This window comes from Monodon monoceros, unplaced genomic scaffold (genome assembly GCF_005190385.1).
Source record: "Monodon monoceros isolate NGI ecotype Baffin Bay Population unplaced genomic scaffold, NGI_Narwhal_1 Super_Scaffold_10, whole genome shotgun sequence".
Classification (NCBI taxonomy): Eukaryota; Metazoa; Chordata; class Mammalia; order Artiodactyla; family Monodontidae; genus Monodon; species Monodon monoceros.
In genome coordinates, this window is record NW_021703766.1 from 33,820,489 (window position 1) to 33,836,363 (window position 15,875).

Here is a 15,875-nt window from a genome sequence, read left to right on the forward strand (position 1 = left end):
GGCCGTCCCGGGCCTCTTTCTTTCCCAGACATGGCTGCACACACACAAGGTGGAGGAAGCAGTCCACAACGGGCAACAAGTCTGTTCTGCAAATCCTGGACCTCGAGGCTTCCAGTCGCCTCTGTGGGCTCTGCCCGGATCTCGCTTACATGCTGCATCTGCTTCTCGTCCCTCCCTCACCAACCCTTCAGTGCCTCTCTGTTTCTTCCACCTCAAACCCCAAAACAGCCTGCTTCCAGCCAGGCCCCTCTGCTGTGATTTCTGCCTTAACTGGCCACTCCCCGGGTTCCTTTCTGATCATCCTAACCTCCTCCAAGGCAGGCCTGTCTCTGGCTCCAGTTCTGATCCGCTGGGTGCCTAGACAGGGCCTGGCTGTGGGCCGGCTCTCCTGCAACACTCGTTGGCTGATGAATTGACGTGACTACAGCTCAGAACTGAAATCTTTCGGGCATTTTATTACTGTCAGCGTCTGGGCAACACAGCTCAAGGATTAAGGAGAGTTACGGGAGAGAATGAACTCTAAGAATGGCTAATTATTATTATTATTATTTTTAACCAACTGCAATTTACAAAGGGTATGTAGAGGGAAGGAGGCACAGAGAGCACAGCCTCTAAACTAGGGTTAAATAGAAGTCTTCCCTATAGCTAGTGCTTCATCAACAACAGGACAGCATGTAAATAAATCTAATTTCCCTCCAACTCAACTCGTCACAAGCTTAATTACAGCAGTCACGATGTGTGCATGTGTGTGTTTTTTTCATTAGCGAAAGAGGGTCATTATTAGCCATGTCTGCTAAGAATTATTATGAAGAGCCTGGTTCCACCCTCGATAGGTGTCCTCAGAGAGCAGAGAGGAACTTTCCGTGTGAACGAAAGAGTTTCCAATTAAGGTGGCTTGGAGGAAGCAGGAAGCGGCAACGCAAATTAGAAAATGATTACAGAGAGGGAAAAAGCAGGCGAGTGCCGTGCTTGCCTGTGGAAGGGTTCTGGGAACCTCGATTAATTACTGTATGGAGGAAGAGTTCCTTTTGGGGGCTGGACCCTCTTTCCTCCCCCTTGTCGCTTGCCTGGCCTGAAATCTTGGGTCTACAAGACCCCTCTGGGGTCCTGTCTTGCTTTCTGGCTCCAGAGAGCTGAAAATGAGACTTGCACTTGGGGAGGACAGGGCTGGACCACTTCTCCCCACCCCTTTTAGATGGCTTTTCACACCTCCCCCCTCCTACCGCGGAGAAAAGCAGGGGAGAGCAAGCACACTGTCACCGCTGGGAAGATTGCCGCACTGGACGGCCGTTGCAGTGAGCGTATTGTTCTAGAAATAAATAGCTGAAAACCCAGAGTCAGAAATTAGTTAACACAAAGGAAGTCGAACCCTACAGGCTGAGTTCCAATTGTCTGCAGGAAGTGCCCTGCCCAGGGGGGCCTTTGAGGGAGGATTTAAATCCATCCCGCCTGGCACTCAACTCACAATGTTGGCAAAAAGTTTCTTCTTTCCTTCCGACCCCTGCCTGCCCCCCCAGCCCCCCATAATGATTACTTCTCTCATTAAGCATTGTAAGGGGCTGCGCTTTGTGGTGCTAATAAACCTCTGGTGATCCAGAAATCAAGGCAGCTGTCTGAACCCCAGGCATATGTGTCCTGGCCCGACAGACCATGTCTGTCCTCAGCCTTCCAGTAGTGGTGATGGGAGCTGGCTGTCCCCAGGCACTGGGCAGAGGGCAGATCCAGCAGCTCATGGAATGGGAGGGAGCCTGGAAGCCCCCATCCTCTAAGCCACTCCCCAACATGTTTTCTTCCAGGCTCTGCTTGAATGCCTCCAGGGATGGGAGGCTCATTTCCTTCCAAAGCTGCCTGGACCCTAGTGGCAGCCCCGGTCGTCATGTTTATTGAGCGCCTACTGAGTAAGTAAGTGCTCAATAAACGTGAACTAAAAGTAGATAGGGGAGGGGTGGGGTGTGCATGTCACCGTCCTCTTGGACAAGGAGGAGGTATGAAACCGAGGTTCAGAGAGCTCATGAGCTGTGAAACAGGGGTGCATCTCCAGCTCATCGGAGGTCAAGACCACGTTCCCAGTCCTCGTGATGAACCGGGGCAGGTTTTTCCTCCTCCTGGATGGCCTCACGGGCTCTGGTTCTGTGCCCTGTGATATCCCAGAACAAGCCCGCTCTTCTGTGTACTCCCCTTCAGTGGTCTGGAGACAGTTTTCCTGCCCTGCTCCCTGCTTCCTTTTTTAAAGGGTGAGATGCTTGCAGAGATATCCAGGGCTAGAGTTCCCTGACGATGGTGCCATTATCAGAGGTAGGGACCGGTTCTGGCAGGGACTCCCAGGCCCTTGAGTCCTGGTGTAGGTGCTGGGAAGTCCAGGACAAGCTGTGTGGATAGGAGCGAGCATTGCAGCTCCTTATTCAGGGCTGCTGAACATCCAGCAGGCCTGAGCCTGGCAGGGCAGGGTCGGGAGAGGGTCAGCGATGTGGTCCCCATGTGTGCAGTTGTTGGCTGGGTGGAAGCTGCGTGATGCACCAGGCCACCTGTTCCTTTTATGCAGATTCACTCTTTTTTTAATTATTAATTAATTAATTTATTTTTGGTTGCTGCATGCGGGCTTTCTCTAGTTGTGGCGAGCGGGGGCTACTGTTTGTGGTGGTGTGCGGGCTTCTCATTGTGGTGGCTTCTGTTGTTGCGGAGCACGGGCTCTAGGCACGCGGGCTTCAGTAGTTGTGGCATGCGGGCTCAGTAGTTGTGGCTCGCGGGCTCTAGAGCACAGGCTCAGTAGTTGTGGCGCACGGGCTTAGTTGCTCCGCGGCACGTGGGATCTTCCCGGACCAGGGTTCGAACCCGTGTCCCCTGCATTGACAGGCGGATTCTTAACCACTGCGCCACCAGGGAAGCCCAGGCCACCTGTTTCAAATGCCTTCCTGGGCTAGGTCACTGCCACAGTGGCCCAAATTCTTAGATTCCTGGGCTAATGAATCATGGTCTGGGTGGATGACATTGTGACACAGTGATAGCCCCCTCAGTCCAGCTTTCTTTTCTACAAGCGTGATTTGGAGGTGAGCATCCTGATACGGGCGAGGATAGCTTGAGGGGCAAGACTACGGGTCCCAAGATGAGCCTGCTGCTCTTAATTTGCTACCTCCTTGCTGTGGGGTCTTGGCTAAGACCCTTGCCCTTGGGGAGGAGCAGAAGCCTCATCACTGCCCTTCTTGGGTGGCACTTTATTTTTCCAAGGCTAAGAGTCACTGGTTCAGGGGTTCAAAGTTGGGCGGGGCTGTTGAGGCCAATCCTGTTATTGTGTCGGTAGGTAGAGGCCATGTGTGCGTGCTCTGACGCTGGAAGACCAGCATGGTTTTGAATATAATTTCGTCTTTGATAAATCAGAAGACTTGTCTGACAACGATGGGAGTTGAACCCAGGTATGACCTCGCAGCCTGTGCCCCAGCCACGGCCCTTTGCACAGAGCCAGTGTGTGCCGCTGCCGTGGCCCTCTGATGTTAGAAACGTTTGCTAGTAAGATGTGAGCTAAAGTCCGGAGGCTCTCACACAATCACAAACTTGTACATGGTCACCTTCGATCTATCAGAATTCACTCTGGGTTTTTCACGTTTGCCTGGAATCGAGGCACTCGCACTCATTCAGTCACGGTCTGTCCTGGGCCTTCCTCAGGCCCGGCGCTGCTCTCCCGGCTCCGGCTGTAGGTATACTGATGTCCTCTCGCTTCCTGGAGTGGAGCTGATGCTCCATCACCTCTGGGTCCTTTGTGCTCATGCCCCCCTACAGAGGGGCCCTTCCTGCCACCCTGGCTAAAGCTGGCCTCCCCTAGTCTCTGCCACATCACCTATTTTATCTCCTTCAAAGTAATGATTTTGTTTCTCTGTGTATCTGCCGTCTTTGTCTCTGATGAGAGGGTAAACTCTCCGAGAGGGTCTGCCTACCTCCGTCCCTGCTGTGCCGTAGGACAGTCCCTGGAGCATCTTAGGTCTCAGTAACTGTTTTGTGAATAAATGGATGTGTCTTTCTTAAATGCTCCTGCATCTCTCTTCTGGAAAGGAGCGTGAGGCTGGCCCTGGGGGCCTTGGCCCTCTTTCCTGTGGCCGTCTTCTGTGATTCAGAGCCAGCAGCTGGCAGACAGAGGGGAAGGTGTCTCCCAGGGGGCCTGCTTCCCAGAAACATCCAGCTCACTTCCCCCACCTGGGCTCCTCTAAGGACAGAAGAATGAGGAGCTTCCTGGAAACCCTCCTGGCTTGGCCCCTGGAGGGTTGGAATGACTTGGGTCCTGTGCTTAGCTGTTAGTGACGAAACCCAGGAAGCATCCCAATTTCATGACTAGGAGGGGAAAAACCTCCTTTGCTATTTGGTGAAGAGAGGAAAGGAAGCCGCCAACTGAGAATTCCCATAGTGGGAGTTTCCTAAACTTTCCCTGGGATCAGTGGGTGTGAGAAAGAGGCCCTGACTCCACTCCTGCTGGGCAGGAGTTTGATGGTGAGTGTGCATGGGTGTGCACACGTGTGAGTGACGCCCAGAGACGGGGCTTAAGGGCCACTCAGGGTCACAGGCTGAGGGCATCCTTCCTTTCAAGGTCGGCTGCCCAAACTCCCCACCACACGCCATCTGTCCTCTGCACGGATGCAGCAGGCTGCGGTGGGCCAGGATGGTGTGGAGAGAGGAGGGCTGAGCACTGGGGAGCAGACCTGACTCTGCATCAGTGCTGGCGCACGAAGCAAGTTCTTTGTCTTGGGAGTCATCGTCAGCCTTCTGCTCTAGTGTGGTGATTGAAAAATTGTGTTAGAGAACCATTACTATTTCAATTCTGTTTTAAAGACATTAGGACAGCACCTAGGGGCAGGGATATGGAGGCTTGTTAAATACAGATTTCTGGGCCTCATATTTAGAGAAGGGCCGCTGGTATGACATCTGCATTTTAACAGGATCCCACCCCCAGGTGATGCTGACCCAAGTGGCCCTTTGACCCTCATCTCCAGAAACCCTGTTTTTAACCCAGGACTCCAGGGTGAACCCATTTTCAGAGCAAGGAAACTTTTTCTGAGATAGAACAAGCCCACCTCTCCCAAGTTTGTTATGGGACCTGTTTATATCTAACTAGGTGTTGGGAACCGTGAGGTTTCCCTCTAGAGGAAGCTGTAAAGGCAGACTCTAAGGGGAATTCCCTGGCACTCCGGTGGTTAGGTCTCGGTGCTTTCACTGCCAGGGCCTGGGTTCGATCCCTGGTCAGGGAACTAAGATCCTGCAGGCTGTTAAGATCCTGTTTGACCTGTGGCATGGTCAGATTGAAAAACAAAACAAAACAAAAGGTAGACGCTAAGAAGTGATCCCCGAAAGAGATGATCTCGGCACAAAGTGTAAAAAGGTTACAGGTGGGCGTGCAGCTCAGGATCCCACTCATAAGATGACTGCTGCGTGTGTCCGGAAATGCAAGATCTTATTCATCAAAGTGGTCACAGCACAAACCTCTGGGAGTGAGATTTCAGGTGATTTTTACTATTTACTTTATACTTTTCTGTGTGATACTAATCACAGTTATCTTTGCAATCAGAAATAATAGTAAAGCCTCATTTTTGTGGGAAAGAAACTCAGAAATACAGAAACAGTTCCAGGCAGAAAGCTAGGTGGGACCACTGGCTGGCCTGATACATGCCTGGCATCAGCCCCAAGGGCAGGAATGGTGGATTCCTATTGGAAATATGGGCAGAGCCCCCAGCTTGGGCATTTCTGAGCTGGCCTCAGTCTTTCCTACAGCCACCTGGGGTCCCTGTGCCCTTCTTAGCTGGGATCTCCCACGGGACCTCACTCCCTGGGCTCCATGCCTTTGATGGATCTTGGTGCTAATGATTGCCCTTCTGGGGTGGTACCTTGGCTTGAGAAGAAGGTGACACTCCACCTGCCTCATCTTTTTATTTAATGTGGCGGAGATGGGATGGCACCACCCGGACCCTATGGAAACTTGGTGTTCTCCAAGTGGGAAGGCTGCAGGCTGTGGTCACGGCCGTCTTTGCGGTGGCCTAGACTTCTGTGTTCACCTCTTTCTGCACTAGAGGAGTGAACCCAGAGGAACCCTGACCTGGCAGCCTGGGAAGCACTTCTGTGCTCAGAAGGGGCACTGGCCTCTTGGAGATTGGAATCCCTGCTCCACCATCCTCTAGCTCTGTGACCTTGCCCTCTCTGGAGCTCCATTTCCTTATCTGTAATTGAGGCTGCTAAGAGTCTCTGCCTCATAAACTAGACGTCACAGTGGGTCCCTGACAACATGGCTGCTTTTCCTCCTCTCCCTGCACAGAAAGGGAGCTTTGCTGGAAAGATTTCCAGAAACTGTTTCGGACTTTGACCCTGCCCGTATCTCACCTGTAGCAAGTGATCATCTGACGTTGCCCGGTGTGATTTCTTAGCAACCGGCTCCTTTTGGTCGGCCCAGCCATCAGACGCTCTCCAGCAGAGAGAGTCTGAGTAATTTTTTCCATTCGATGTGCATTCATGGGAGGGGAGGCAGGGATGCGTTTTAGGCAGTACCTGGCTCCTCCTTAAATTAGACTGTTTTCCATTCTTATCTCCCCAAAGGTGGTTTTCCAGACTCAGCCATGACTCACAATCTCAGCCTGCCCACGGGAGGGTCAGAAAATTGGTGAGAAGTCAGAGTTGGAGCATTGATTTTCCTTTTTTTTTTTAAAGACACGAAGGTGGAAAATCAGCATTTGCTTAAAAATGACTACCTTGTGGTACAGCAAAGGGATCCTGTCCAAGAGGGTCTGTTCTAAGGAATGGATGTGTATGACTTTAATTCATCTCAGTCTATATTCATCTATCCATCCATTCATTCAGTACGTAGTTATCGTGTACCCACTATGTGCCAGGCTCTGTTCTAATTGCTGGGGATTCCACAGCGAATGAAACAGACAAGTTCCTGCCCTAGTAGAACCAAGTGCTTAGGTACCATTTATTTTCTCAAGCCAGAAACTCCCCTCCCTCCTCTGCTCCCCCCTCTCCGCCCCTGTCACACTGGATGAAGGGGGAGGAGCACAGGGCTGAGGTAGGATCCATGGACCTGAGGACTAGCCCTGGCTCTGCCACTAACTGACCACGTGGCCTCGGAACAATACCTTGAGTCTTAAATTCTGAAAAAGCTGTCCTTTCTCTGGAGGCTTCTCCACCTAAAATTCTGTGCTTCCTTGTGATTCCCCAGTTCATTCACCATCCCTCCTTTTTTTTTTTTTGCGGTACGCGGGCCTCTCACTGTTGTGGCCTCTCCCGTTGCGGAGCACAGGCTCCGGATGCGCAGGCTCAGCGGCCATGGCTCATGGGCCCAGCCGCTCCGCGGCATGTGGGATCTTCCCAGACCGGGGCACGAACCTGTGTCCCCTGCTTCGGCAGGCGGACTCTCAACCACTGCGCCACCAGGGAAGCCCAACCATCCCTCCTTTTAAACATTTTTAGTGGCTCAGCAATAGTTTTTTCTATCATGGAATATTTCAGATACATAAAAGAGAATAATGACCACCCAAGACGTACCCTTCAGCATAAGGAACAGAGAGCTCCGTTCACCCAGCAGCGCTCCCAATCATCTTTCTCTCCCTCCCCCCAGGGCCTGGCATTTATCATTTCCATGTATGTCTTTCTTCTCGAAATACGTATGAATGGTATATCAATACTATTGGTATACATGTTTTAGACTTTCTATAAGTGTTGTCGTATTTTATCATATTACCATAGTTTATCTTTGGCAACTTGCTTTTTCTCTCTATCTCTGTTATGTTTGGAAGATTAATCCTTGTTGATATGTGTAGCTCTGTTTTATTGCTGCATGGTGTCTCTTCTCTGAATGTACCACAGTTTATCCATCTTCCATTCATGGAAATGTAGACGTGGTCTGTTTTTTTTTTTTTTTGGCTATTACACATAATTCTGGGGTGGATATTCTCACAGTGAATTCTCAGACACAGGAGTTTTCTAGCAGATAAACCTTGATGTGAAATGACTGGGTCAAAGGGCGTGGCTCAAACACCCTTTGCCCCCTCTCTCCATCTGTCAGCTCTGCTCACCCCACCATCACTTTAGGTAACTTCTCTCCCAGTGGTTCCAGAAAATGGCTTGGCTTGTGTCTCAGTAGCCCCACTTGGGTCACATGTCCATCCTTGGTTGTCCAGGCCTGGGTCATGGGCCCGTCCTTGGAGCTTGGAGGTGGGGCCTGCCCCAAGTGAGCCTCAGAGTGGGGGATGGGGAGGGCTGGCCCCACGAAAGATCAGGGTACTATAGCCGGGGGCGGGACAGCTAACTGTGGGCACTGCCCAGGGTAGCTGGGCCGCATGCTGTTAGGGGAAAGTAGCTCTTGTGCCTTTTGCCCCAAGTTTTCTTAGAAAGCACCTGTCTCTTTGGCAACAACAGTGGCCGAGCATATTAAAGAAGCCTAGGTTTGTGTTTCACACTTCGATTTCTGAGCACAACTCAGGGCAGTGATCTTCAGTGTGTCCTTTTTAGAGATGGGAAAACTGAGGCTCGAGGGGTCTCAACAATTCTCGAGGTGTCTGTGGGACCCAGTGAACTGGGAAGATACTCTGTCCTTACCCCCATGCTTTCTCCCCACACTCAGAGGCCAGGTGGCTCCTTTAATGTCTCCAGAATCAGTCCTGCCATTTTATAGGTGGGAGAACTAGGCCCCGAACAGTAGGGGGCTAAGGCTGCAGCTTCTTTGTTTCTAGTCAATCTGTTAATACCCTCAACACAGTGTCGATGCAGGATGTTGTTACAGATGGGGAAACTGAGGCTCAGAGAGCGGAGGCAACTGGACTGGCCAAGAGTTGGGGATAAAGCTCAGACAACAATGAAGGCATCTCCTTGGTCCCCCTCCAATGCTGCGTCCATGTGCCCTCATTTCAGGGTACTTTTCCACCCCAGAGGGAGCTGGCATCACCGCCCAGACCCCAGTTGTACCTTCAACGGGCCGAAGAGGTAGTCTCCATCCCCTCAGCTGCATCCCCGTGGGCTCCCCCCGAGAGTCCTTTCTTGCCTTTGATGTAAATTCTTGCTCTTTCCTGATAATATTCTGGGCTCTTCTTAACGCGCGGGGGTCAGCTGTGAGGCATCTTGGCAATTTATAATTCTTGAGAATTCTGTTTGGTGACATGAGTTAGCATTTAACAGACACCCTGCCACCTCCTCTCTCCCTATTGTGACAGGCTCCTGGCAGAATCCTTTTGAGACTCAGGGTAATTGCACCACGCTGGGTATGGGAGGACCACTTTGCGCTTGAGTGCATCTCAAAAACGTCTCCACAATAGACAGTCAGGTACGCATTTGCTTGGCTTCAAGGTAATGATTTAAACTTAATTTGACCCTTGATGAGGGAGCCCAAGCTTCTGGTCGGACACAGCCTTTCAGTGTGGGCTTGCCTGCCATGCCTTCAATGGTTACACAAATAATTCCTTCGTAACAAGTGCCTTTCAGAGGATGTCTGCTGCTGACAGCTAATATAGAATTATTGCCCCTGAATGCATTTCTGTAATTACTTCCCAGAGATCTGTCTTTGTGTTAGAAGACATTTCACACATTAGTAACATAAGTGTTTTGGGAGAGTACGAGCAATAATTATGAATAGTCTTTCCGTGAAAATAAACCTAAAAAAATTATAAAAGCTAATGCTAAAATTGGTTAGATTCAGGGAGGAATTTCATTTGAATTTGATTCATGTATATTTATTCCAAGTATAATAACCCTTCTTATATGGAAACTTTTTTTTTTTAAACAAAAAAGCAGTAATGATACAGAGATCCCGCTTTCTAATTTTTGAGCAATACTGAAATGGCAAACTGATTAAAAGCGACAGGTTGCTTGAGACCGAATAAAGAAGCGTAATCGTGGAGCTCTGATAGGAGACATTTGTGGTAATGGAAAATGAAATGATTCACAGTGTGATCAATAAAAAATTAGCAGCATTTAATAAAAGGTTTCTGCTTCATGTTGATTAAAGAACAACGCGAGCACTTTGAAATCCGAGTTAAGTGACGGTTTGAGGATGAGCAGGGGGTGGTGATGGGGTGTGGGTGTGCGTGCGCATATAGATCACGCGGGTATTGGCCATCCGAGGTGGCCACCGGGCCCCTGGAGTGGGTCTGGAAGTTTCCTTTGCGCTGCCCACTTGACCTTTGATCTGTGGTTAATCCTTTCCAGGTCTGCCCTCCTCCTAGGCTCCAAGCAGGCCTTGCTCTGATTGGCGGGTGTGGGTCCGGCCCACTCCCCACTTAAATCCAACCCCGCGGAGGGGGCTCCCGCCTGAGCGAAGGCTGTGTTTTCCCCGAGGCCCCTCAAGTGTGCTGGATGGGCCCTTGGCTTTGTCCTGTCAGCTGCCCACGGGTCCAGGTTTCTGGAGACTTCCGGAATGCCCCACAGCGCACTTGCGGGACTGGGCACCCGCCTGGGGGCTGGAGGGAAGTCAGCAGCAGGCGGGCAGGCCTCAGTCAGCGCAGGAGGTGAAGCGGTAGGGAGGGGAAGGGTCCTTGCAGGGGGCGGGGCCTCGGCCCGCGCGCCATGGGGTCCGGGGGGAGCGGCTTCGGGAAGCTGTCAGTGCCCTCTGGCTTCCGCCGCAGCAGCAGCAGCGCGGCGAAGCAACTCCATCAGACACGTTCCCTTTCCTCCGGGCGCCACTTCAGTGTTCCCCGGGACGCGCCGCACACCGGAGGGGCTGCCTCCACGCCCGGCAGCCGGCTAATTTCTAAAGGCTCTACACAGCCTCTCCGCTGTGGCTGAAGGGAGTGGGGCTTCTGGCCTTAAAGGCCCTCGCGGGGCTGGACCGGAGACCCTGGTCTGGAGGATCGCTGGGGGCCAGCTGGCCTCTGGGTTACAGCAGCGGCTCCTCAGGACCAAGGGCAGGGAGTCCTTTCCATTCCTGGAGTCCTGGGGCAGCGGGCAGGACCAGGGGCCTGTTCCTGGCTTTGTTCCCAATGTCTCGACTTTCCCCAGAGATGTGCAGAGCCATGGCTGGACGTCCAAACGCTAGGGTAGGAAGGGCCCTTTCAGACTGCTTGGTTCGCATACATTTATCGAGCACCTTTTGTGTGCCAGGCCTTATGGTTGGGGGCCGAGTGGGGTGGGGGGTCAGATGAGCAAAACTGATGCTGACCCTGCCTGCCTGGAGCCTGCTCACTGGCATGCGGACAGTGGGATGTTCTGCAAAGAGAAGGACCATGACTGCTGTGGTAAGAGCAGGAAAGCGGGGTGCCCAGTGAGCACCCAGAGTGCGTGTGGGGGGCTGACCCTGTTGGGGTGAAGGTTCATTGAGCTGAGCCCTGGACGGTGAGGAGGAGTTGTCTGGGTGGACTTTTGCCCACTTCCTGCTTTCACAGTGGAACTCCATCTGTAAAGCACTGCTCAGTGGGACCCCAGCGTCTACAGCAGACAGAGTGGGGCTTCCTTGGTGGGGAGGTAACCCTCGGCTTTCTGCCCTCGGGCCTGCCCCTGGTACAACGAAGAGTCACTAAGGTGCCCTTCTTTAAAAATTGCTGCTCCACAGCCTTCATTTACAGATGGAGCCACTGAGGCCAGAGAGGACGGGACTTGCTGGGATCCCCGAGCTACCTCCGTGTGGCCTGAGGGCTCTGGGCTCCAACCGCACCGCTTGTATTTGCCTTTGACCTTGAGCCACTCCTTGCTCAGCCTGGCCACCCGTCATGTCTTTGGGGTGCGCATCTGTCCCCGGTTCCCCCATGGAGTTCCTCTTTCTGCCATGGCTCCTGGGGGTGATTTGCACCCCAGCATCCATGCCTTGAGTTCTGCTCCTGGACCGGGAGCAATTAGGAGCGCCAGGCCACGGCTCTGGCCACAAATTAGCTGGATTTATCGAGCTCCCCATGCTGCCCCGCGTCCTGTCCCCCCTCCCCTGCCTAGGTCTGGCCTGCTTCTCCATCTCCTCCTTCCCAGCGGCCGTCGGAGACAAAACATGACAGCGAGGAGAGGGCAGAGTGGTCATAGCCTCAGGAGGTCACGAGGCGGTAACAGTGTACAATTTTCATGGTTCCAGGGTGGCTTTGTCCGACTGTGCTTCATTACTGCATGTGGCGAGATCAGTTTTATTAAGATTGTGAGGCTCAGAGGAGCGATACCGTTAAAGACCAGCTAGAAAAATATAATTTTTTTCCTTTTTGGTGAGGGTGTTTGTGATTGCTTTTTCTCCCCTTCCTGCTCTAATCCTCCTACTTTCCCTCCCTCCCATCTACCGTCTTTTCTTTCCTCTCCTTCCTTACCCGTCATAGTTGGGAGCAGGGGGCGGGGCGGGGGGTGGAAGCTGCCATCTCTCTCTGCCTTTGTGGCTTGAGCTCAGCACCTCAACATCCCCTGGGAGGGGAGAGTCATGCATTCGTTCAGCACGTACTTGCCCATAAAGGGCAAGGTGCTTGTGACCAGTGTTAGCCTCAGCAGGGTAAGCAGCTATGCTTTGTTCTTTGGGGCATCTACGTCACTTAGAGCAGTGGCTGGCGCATAGTAGGTGCTCAGAAAAATGTTTGTTGATTGACCAAAGAGGTGGAGGATTTGTGTCTGATACGGCTTCAGCTTTGGGGGAGCTTACTGCCCACCACAGCCTGGGTGGCAGAGACCTGGGGCAAGGTCACCTGGATGAGAGCTCCCATAGGGAGCTTCTCCAACCTGAACGTGAGGAAGTGATATCTTCCTCATTTTCTAGGCAAGGAAACTGAGGCTTAGACGTGCAAGCAACCAAAGTCACACAGGAGGGAACCTGAACCCGGTTCTAAATCTCCAAAGAACCGACACTTTCATCATTGTACAGCTAAACTCCCTGTCTGACCCGAGGGGGCCCAGTGGCTTTTGCTGGGTGTGCCCCATGGTAAAGATGCCCCAGGCCACATCCAGCCCGCCAAGGCCGCTTGTTTCACTCATGCCATGTTTCTTAAGATTTGAAGTTAACACTTAAGAATCCAGAGATTTCACATAAAAATATGGATTTCCTTCATTAAAAAAAACAGAACAAAACATCTAATGTTTGTACTGGGCCTTGCTTTTCTGTATGGTAACTATGTAGAGGATTTGAGCAGGGACCACCCCCTTGGGTGGGTGTACATCTTCCCCCCAGGCTCCTCCAGTCCATTCTACTCATTTGTGTCAGGGTGGCGGCCTTGGAGTTGTGAGCTTTGGTCCACTCATGATCTGAGTGACAGAGTGAGCTGTCTGAGCTATCTGAGCTTCAGTTTTGCCCTCCGTATAATAAGCCTAATGTTGTATCTCCCTTATTGGGCCATGTGTCACTGGGGGAAGGCTGCAAATGAATTGGAAGATCTGACCTGAGAAAAGTGACTACTATCACACTGCTAACCATTTTGGCCTCGGGTTCTAGAATTCCTGACAACTAAAGAGACATTCTCTGGAAAGTTCTTGTTTTCCTGGTTAACCACTGGCCTGTGGAAAGGGGGTCCTTGTACCCAGTCTTGTATCATCGGCCAGGAAGGAGCATCCCAGCAAGGCTCGTGTGATGCAGCCCGAGGTCAGGCTCAGTGTCTGGTTGACCGTGGCTTTGAAATTCCATCCACGGAGCCGTCCACGCTGACAGGGGAGCAATAGGCGATCCCCCCACCCCCCAAGACAGCATGTGGAAGTTGCTTCCTTATTTAAGTGGAACTTGGACAGCAAATTATGTGTTAAAATATTTGCCTACAGCTCTGCTGCCAAGGGGACCCTTTAGGCTGAGTGTTAAATGTTACCCTGCTGCCTGCACTGCACATATCTTAAACCTGAAGATAAATAGTGGCTGCCTTGTGGAATCTGGGGCCAGCAGCGGATGCACAAGTGGAGTGTCTAATTGGGGTTGGCAGGCTCCTTGCCCAGACCCGGCCCAGTCCCTCTCTTTCTCCATCCCACCAGTCCAGGTGTGTGTGAGAAAGTGTTCATGGAGACGTGTCCTTCTCTACAAGCAGGGCCAAAACGCCAAGGTGAGGTTCAGCCAGGGGTTTGACCTCGTGCCCAGGTTCCGAAAGTGCTTCCTCCACGCTGGCCCTTGGGAAACGTGCTGCTGGTGATACTGTGTGTAGGACACATACGGGCTGTTAGGATGGAGCACGTGTTCTCTATTAAAGCAAAATGTTGCTCCAGGATAAACACTTTGCAAGTGGTAGACACCTGCCTGGACTGTGAATTCTGTTGGGAGGTCCCCCCCCCCCCGCCGCCCCGCAACTACGTACAGGGGGAGAGCACAGGGCAAGTGGGCTTGTGAATTGTAAACACACCCGCATCGTCTGCACCCGGGACAGACCCCCGGTAGGGGTCACGCTGTTTCCTGGAGGAGGTGGGCTTGTCACTTACTCAAGGTCACACAGGGAGGGAGGGGGGAGCCTGGACTTGAGGCCAGGAATTTCCTCTCCTGATGCAGTGGATCCTTTTGTCTGTATGGACATTTTTGTGCCTTTCAGGGGGCATGTGCCCTGACATTCTCCGTCCTCAGGAGCCTGTGAGGCCTCCTGCCAGAACCTCTCGTGCAGTACGATGTCTCCACCCGCGTGTCTGAGCCATGATGCAGCCTGTGTTGGTTTGAATGATGATAGCAAAATAAGACAGTAACCGTAGCTACTGTTTTCTCAGGCTGATTGTGGGCCAGGTATCAGGCTTTGTATATACTACCTCATTAAAATAATTTAACTTCATTAAAATTTTTCTCAGAGAGGGTAAGTGATTATCCAAGGTCTCCCAGCTGTTAAGTGACAGCATGTGGATCTGAACCGAGACTGGCTGGCTCCAAAATCTGGGATTCTTTTCAGTTCTTTCTCTGTCATCCCATCAGTCCCTGGAACATGACTCCAGCTGTCTGCCGCTTGTGTGTGTCGTTGCTTCATGACCATCTTTCTGTAGGAACAGCTTGGTTCCACCAGCCCCACTGAACTCCTCTACACTTGTGCTCCCAGTGCCCCCTGTTCAGTTGGGTTCTCTCGTCAAGCCCTGTACGTGCCTAGAATTCACTGTCTGGTGGTTCTGATTTCTGCGGAGGTGGCTGGTACGGTCTCCTATCCAGGTCTGATTGCGGGAAAAGATGGGGAGACCGTCCCAGGCCTTGCTGGCCTCCAGGACTGATTCTCCCGCTTCCCACTGTCACCTGGCACCAGTCCTGCCCTTCACACCTCTCCCTGTCCTTCCCCTGCACCCTTGTCTTGCACTTTTGCCCACATCCTCCTCTACCCGCCTGCCCCTGCTCCAGCCCCCTCTGGGCTCCTTGAAACCCTGCAGGGCTCCTGGCTTACCCGTATCTGTGTGTAGCTGTGGGCACAATTCTTCTCGCATTGATGGCCAGCCATACAGGAGCCTCACCTCCACCCTGTGAGGCAGGAGAGGGTGGTGTCCATCACGATTAAGCTTGTTGACACATAGGGAATCGGCTTCAGGTGGGAGAATTGACATAGGGTCACTCGTGGGGCGAAGGGGGGGGTGTCCTAGAGCTAAGACTGGAACCCGGTCCCCTGAGTAACCCGGCCCAGGCCTCAGGCACTTACCCCCTATACCTCCCTTGGGGCATTCATTTCTTCACTGGGCAGTCATTCATCCGCCCCATGTTGATTAAGCATCTTTTCTATGCCAGGCCTTGTGTGGCTTTGAGGCCACCAAGATGAAAGAGACCGGGGAGCACCCCGTATGTTGTAACAAATACATGCGTGTTATGCCTGGCACACAGTAGGCGCTCAGTCAATATTTGTAGGGTGAATGAAGGAGAGAATGGACGAAGGTGTGTGATTGTAGGCTCTGGGATATCTCTCACCTCTCATACTCTGCCCTTGTTTTCTCTTTCTCGGGCACGTAGGGGTTGCTCCTGGCTTTCTGCCTCCGTTGGGAAGGTACTCAACCATAGGGCCCCAGAGGCGGGACTCCCAGTGGTCCCCAGAGGC

At 52.3% G+C, this 15,875-nt stretch overlaps 1 protein-coding gene across 6 annotated transcripts in view; it reads left to right on the top strand.

Moving 5' to 3' along the window:
* ZNF423 (zinc finger protein 423) overlaps nt 1-15,875 on the top strand; it is a 284,391-nt gene that overhangs the window by 41,583 nt on the left and 226,933 nt on the right. The window contains exon 1 of one of the 6 annotated variants that reach the window (XM_029209138.1): nt 10,409-10,469. The exons of the other annotated variants lie outside the window; for them this stretch is intronic. The gene's annotated coding sequence lies outside the window, so the exon portion shown is untranslated. Of the gene's footprint in view, nt 1-10,408; nt 10,470-15,875 lie in introns of those variants that run through there. 6 annotated transcript variants of the gene reach the window in all.